This window comes from Ostrinia furnacalis, unplaced genomic scaffold (genome assembly GCF_004193835.3).
Source record: "Ostrinia furnacalis isolate ACB-3 unplaced genomic scaffold, ASM419383v2 OfSCF1491, whole genome shotgun sequence".
Classification (NCBI taxonomy): domain Eukaryota; kingdom Metazoa; phylum Arthropoda; class Insecta; order Lepidoptera; family Crambidae; genus Ostrinia; species Ostrinia furnacalis.
The window spans coordinates 201,011-207,594 of NW_021131730.1; the positions used below are offsets into that span (position 1 = coordinate 201,011).

The following is a 6,584-nucleotide window of genomic DNA, read 5'->3' on the forward strand; positions in this document are numbered from 1 at the left end:
ACCCAGGGGCGTTACAGGTGCGTTGCCGGCCTTTAAGATAAAGATACGCTCTCCTCTTGAAAGCTTGCAGGTCGTATCCGTCCGGAAACACCGCAGACGACAGTCCATTCCACAGTTTGGTTGTACGGGGCAGGAAGTTTCTAGAAAAACGTACTGTGGTGGACTGCCAACCATCTAAGTGATGGGGGTGGAAGTGCTGTCGGGTAGATCGNCACCCGCAGACCCAGGGGCGTTACAGGTGCGTTGCCGGCCTTTAAGATAAAGATACGCTCTCCTCTTGAAAGCTTGCAGGTCGTATCCGTCCGGAAACACCGCAGACGACAGTCCATTCCACAGTTTGGTTGTACGGGGCAGGAAGTTTCTAGAAAAACGTACTGTGGTGGACTGCCAACCATCTAAGTGATGGGGGTGGAAGTGCTGTCGGGTAGATCGGTGGCGAATAGTGGCGGCAGGAATAAGTCCGGATATTTCTTCGGAGCACTCCCCGTGATACATGCGATAGAAGATGCACAGTGAGGATACATCTCTACGCAGCGCCAAGGGGTCAAGCGGATCCGAAATGTCCTGGCAGTCAACGATTCGAGCTGCTCTCCGTTCAATGCGGTCCAGAGGGAGAAGCTGGTACTGGGGCGCACCTGACCAAAGGGGGGCCTCCGGTACCCTCACTCACTCGGCGAAACACAACACAAGTGCTGCTTCACGCCGGTTTTCTGTGAGGCCGTGGTATCACTCCGGTCGAGTCGGCCCATTCGTGCCGAAGCATGGCTTTCCCACGATATAAATGTCACGAAAGCACGCGAGAAAACTTGTGTAGTGTAGTGTTGTAGTTTGGTTTGAAACATAACAATACCGCACCTTCCCGCAGCACGCCTGCCAGCACGCGCTCGGCCAGCCCGGCCAGCACGCCGCCCGCCAAGCGCGCCCGGACACACACCAGGTAAGAAAAACATTTAGTGATAAAGGAGCTGCATGTACAGACGCCAGCACATCAGGTTAAACACTGCGGCTTCTAATGTAAGGCCCTTTTCACACGTCCCGGTTGCCGGCTAACCGGCGCCGGGTATCTGGTGGTGAAGTGTATGGGCATGGTACGTAGCTTTCACATGTTCCGGCGTAATTAATCCGGCATGCCCATACACTTCACCACTGGGTACCCGGCGCCGGTTAGCCGGCAACCGGAACATGTGAAAAGGGCCTAATTGTGATAAGCGCTATTTTGCAGCAACAATGTCTGAAAAATAGTCTGATGTGCTGTCGTTAGTACATTATTTCGTTGGCAGAAATGACCAGCCCTGGTCTAGGCGATCGGTTAAGGAATACTTTTGCATAACTCTGGTAATGAGTATAGCTTCATATTATAAATAAATAAATAAATAAATCTTTGGACAATTTCACACAGCGCCAGCTAGCCCCAAAGTAAGCAACTTAATGCTTGTGTTATGGGTGCTAGCTTAACGGATATAATATACTACTTATATACTTTTTTTTTTAAATACATTATTTATTATTATTAATTATTATATTATAGCAAACTAATATTAATAAGTTTGTATAAAGGGGTACAAATGATACAACATGTTACAGAGCATGTTGCATAGCAACAACTTCTATCAAAATTTTAGTATCATCCTACTTTTTACAAGGAATATCCAATTCGCTCTTGGAGCGGGAGATAAGGAAGTGTATAACATAGGAAGAAGCGGGAGATAAGGAAGTGGATAACAGTAATAGATTTTGTAGAGTCACGTACCTACTCATATCGATCGAGTCGATGTGTTGCTGCATAGCTAGGTTGTTATAGGTCTTAACTCAGCTAGCGCCTGAGGCATGGAAGCGGCACGAGAGTGCTGACAGGGCATACAAATCTGAAGTCCCGCTGACATTTGACCGACGCAAAATCACTCCCGTGCTGCTGCCATACCTCAGACACTGAGGTAAGCGTCGACCTATAGTATCCAACTGACGTTTGGTCCCCACAGCGGCCGCTGGCTGCGCGTGAGTGCCGAGGTGCACGCGGCGCCGCGCGCGCGCTCGCAGGCTGCCCGCTGGTATGTTGATGATGTTATTATTTCCTGCATTAGAAAAACTGATTTTATTTTTATGAAAATATCTATACAAAGCTTTTATACACCAACTCAATAACGCTATCTTAGTTAGTTTCGTCCCTTTAGGCCCAGTTTTTAGGGTTCCGTACCTCAAAAGGAAAAAACGGAACCCTTATAGGATCACTTTGTTGTCCGTCTGTCCGTCCGTCTGTCAAGACCCTTTTTCTCAGGAACGCGTGGAGGTATGAAGCTGAAATTTATATCAATTACTCAGGTCTATGTCCCTTGAAGCTGTGAAAAAATCAAACTTCTAAGCCAACGCAATCAAAAGATACGGCTGTATCTTTTTATGCCGCAAATTTTCGACACTTGCAAGGGAATCAAAACCTACAGGGTGCTTCCCGTGAACTCAGAATCTTGAAATTTGGTACGAAGCAACGTCTTATAGCATAGATAAAGGAAAAATTACGAAAACCATAAATTTTTAGTTACATCACATAATATATTTTTTTTAAATAATTTTAAACTTACTACCCATTTCCTCACAAACGCGTAGAGGTATTAAATTGAAATTCATACCAAATACTCAGATCTATAATACCTTTAAGCTGTAACAAAATCAAACTTCTATGTCAACGAAAACAAAAGAAACAGCAATTTAAGCTGCATATTTTGAAACTCGCAAGTACTCGCAAGGGAATCAAAACCTAAAGGGTACTTCCAGTCGACCTAGAATCTTGAAATTTGGCATGAAGCAACGTTTTATAGCACACATAAAGGAAAAATTCCGAAAACCTTAAATTTTTAGTTACATTACAAAATATATATTTTTTAATAAATATAAACTTATGAATTTCATTTTGCAATAAAAATACCATAGTTATGACTCGATTGTCGTAATGAACGAACTTTGTAAACCTTGCAGGTTTGTACGGAACCCTCGGTGCGCGAGTCCAACTCGCACTTGGCCGGTTTTTTGATTCATAGTTAAAATAACTAATTGTTAAATTTTGCTACTAATGGTTAAATATTAACAAATTGTAAACAAATAGTTAAAAAATGTACTAAAAGTCAAGCTAACCATTGTTCGAAAAACACATTTTTCTGATATTTAACCACTTGTCATTTGACATCTGTCAAATTTAACTATGGGTTATTTTAACTACGAATCAAAAAACTGGGCCTTAGTGAGGTGTAATAACGCCCGTATTCACAAACATTACTATGAGGTCTCACAGAGCGCGTGGACGCACAGGGTTACACACGAACCAATCACAGAGCTCTATTCAACGCTGTGCGTTCGATATACTGCATCACATCATTTACTTAAGCAAGCGTCGTTTGTGAATACGGGCGTAAGAGATGACACGACATCTCTTCCAGCAGATGTCGTGAGAGGAGGGTCAGTTCATCAGTTGTCAATGGGTGGGTAGTGTGATGTTATACATGTTTTTCCGTTCTGCGTGCGTGCATCCAGCATAATAGGAAATACATGTATGAAATATTGAAAAGCGAAAATCGCATCACAGGAATAAGGCACTTACTATGCCCACTTTTGTGTTGACACGGTTTGACATTGACGACTGGCAACATTGCAGGAGCAGCGGCAGCAGGCGCCCGTCGGAATCGCCGCGCGGGCGCGACCGCACGCCGAAACAAACTTGATGCCTTTTGTAGTCCGTTGGACTACAAAAAGCAGATATGCAGGACTGTATTGTAACTTTTTGTACGTGTTCATTGCATTTAGCAAGCTTTACGAAGCCTTTTTTATGTTATAATTAAGTTTAAGTTTTTTTTGTATGTTTATTTTTACGTATTGCTCTCCTAAATACATTTACTTAATAATGTATAGCTTTTTTGATGTTATATGAACATTACACATTTGATGTGTATTGTTCTCTGTTTCATGTTTTTTTGTTAAATTTTATAATAGAACTAGAAACTAGATATAGACCAGTTTTCATAACCTACATGTTGATTGTGTAATAGTATTTTTGGAAATGTATAAGCTCGGAAGAATTATACGTTTTTGTGAACAAAATGTAATATCAGCTATTTGAAGAGTGTTCCACTTTTGTTGTTTTGTTACTCTACATAAGAATCGTAATTTACTACTAACGTGTTGACAGTTTGACACAGTGCGATGCTAAGGAGATAATAAATTAATTTGGATAAATTACAATGTTTTATTTACGTTCCGTAGATGTATTTATTTTCATCGACATTGCTATTATGAGGAGGTGAGTAATAAAATAACATGCTCTTTTGTTTTGGGCCAAAGTTGCCCCCTAGAGCTAAAGTAACCCCGGCATCTCGGTATTGACTAGCGAAATAGGTAACAAAGCTATTCTAAACATTATTAGGTGATCAACTTTTTAATTAGGTATCCACAACGAGGAAGCACTTGCCTATATCTCATTTGGAATCCTCAACCACAGAGAAACTAGATTTCACAAAATAATTCATTACATATTGACTTTGACTGCCTAAATTGTGCCAATATCTGGGGTGGTGGGGGCCTGATGACCTGTACTACAGGTATGCAAATACCTATCACAGGCATCAGTCTCACACAAACAACTTTGTTTTATAAATTGTAATGTGCTTAATAACTTGTGTCATTGTAATGTTTGTGATGAGAAAATAAAGACTATTTATTTATTTATATTTATTTTTCACTTGAAAGGCTATCTACGTATTTTGGAAGCTTGGGAATTAAATCAATAAGTACCTACCTAATTAATTTTTCAGTCCTAAATGAGATCAATGCCTTATTATCGTGGTGCGAATGCACTATTAAGTAAAATAGAAGGTATCGCACTATTATTGAATGTGAGGATACGTGTCAGTACCTACTCTTGTACGCAAAATCTATTGAAAGGATTTTGATAAAACTTTACTTACAGTAGGTAGGTAGGTATTTGTCATCTGTGAAATACTGCCTTTAAAGCGGGCGAAGCCGCGGTTATTAATTAACTAACTACTATTCCATATTATTACAAGTATGTTCCACTGATGAATGTTATTAAGTACATATTGTATTAAGAAAATATTAGAAAAAATAAATAGATTGTAGATAAAAATAAACAGGGGGTTTGGAATGCGTTGAAATCTTTTGTATGGTGCATTGCGTGAGTTATTTAACATTAATTTGTTAATGTGATGATAAAATGAATAATCATATTTTTTGATTTGTTGGAATGATTAATTTGAAATCCGTTGGTACAGTCAAGAATTTAATGGATGGAAACTATATCGTTAAGAACAAGTTTCCTTCTTCCGCGGCATTTACGCGTCTCGTGCGCACGTGCCACATTCTTTGTGAATAACAGGATTTTTGTCGCGAAGGAAGCGCGGAAAACGCGGTCGCTCACTCAACACAAGACTGAACTAGACAAGAATTCGTTTTCCCATGACGCCAACAAAGTTCACAGCTCGCTGGACGAAGTCGACGTTGGGGAAGCTCGTTTCAAAATGCATTATTTGACAGGAAAACTACATTAATGACCTCAGCGAGCTGATTTGAGTAACCATATTGCTAAAATTGGGGTTATGAGTGAAAATACACGCGATGAAAATACTTTTAGGCGGGCGTCGAATAGGGATGATGACTGGGTAATGAAATCGAAATTCTATTTAGTCCTTCAGGCAGATAATTAGGAAATATTAGACTCATATATTTTATTTATTCCATAATCGAATAATTACAGTATTATATTGAATTGAAATGTCGCGTGACGTCACTATTGAGTAAAAATTCTACTCAAGCGTGACGTATCGCGCCATTTCAACTCGATGTAGCGCTGTTATTATTTAATTATGAAAGAAAATGATAAATACGAGTCGAATATTTTCTAATTATCTGTCTGACGGACAAATAATTAAAATTTTGTCATCTAGCCTATTGGCCGGGGCTGCAAAGGGGGAGGGGCCTGCGCGCGCGCCAGCCCCGCCCCCCGCCCACCGGCGCGCGGGCACGCCTGTCCATGCTCGGCCCCGCTACGCTGCTACGGCGCCCGAAATCGAACGATCGGAATGTTATGCTGCTTTTACACTATGCGGAAATTAGCCGAGTCAAGTCAAAAAAACAGAGGAGTGGGGATGAAATTCATTCATAATTCATCAACTGTTTTTTTGACTTGACTTGGCTAATTTCCGCGCAGTGTAAACGCAGCATTAGATTGTCTTGTCTCTAAATAAATAATAAACATTACATACGTCACTCTGATCCTGTAATTTGTAATTATTATACTATTTTCCTCTTGGTTTTAATTAATGAAGTTAAATAGGATGTTTACATAATTATTCGGTGTTGTAACCGCAATCCGTTATCCATTCACGCCGGTGCGAGTCCCGGCGCGTGTGTCATCGGGCGCCGGCACTGATTTTAATATTATTAATATATCCTGTTATACTGTGGTATTAATAATTGTAACTTAATATTCTCGATGTGTCCCTTTTGGTTTTAATAAATAACCACAATTATTATTGGTGCCTAATTGAAAGTAGGTGCATACTAAACTTAGGAAGTTACAAGTA

At 40.4% G+C, this 6,584-nt stretch overlaps 1 long non-coding RNA gene across 1 annotated transcript; it reads left to right on the plus strand.

Annotated features, from left to right (window-relative positions):
- The first annotated feature begins 457 nt into the window (after positions 1-457).
- LOC114352975 (uncharacterized) lies at positions 458-4,167 on the plus strand. Its single transcript, XR_003655903.1, has 3 exons — positions 458-937; positions 1,980-2,048; positions 3,644-4,167. It is a non-coding gene; the product is annotated as an uncharacterized LOC114352975 (long non-coding RNA).
- The last annotated feature ends 2,417 nt before the right edge of the window (positions 4,168-6,584 follow it).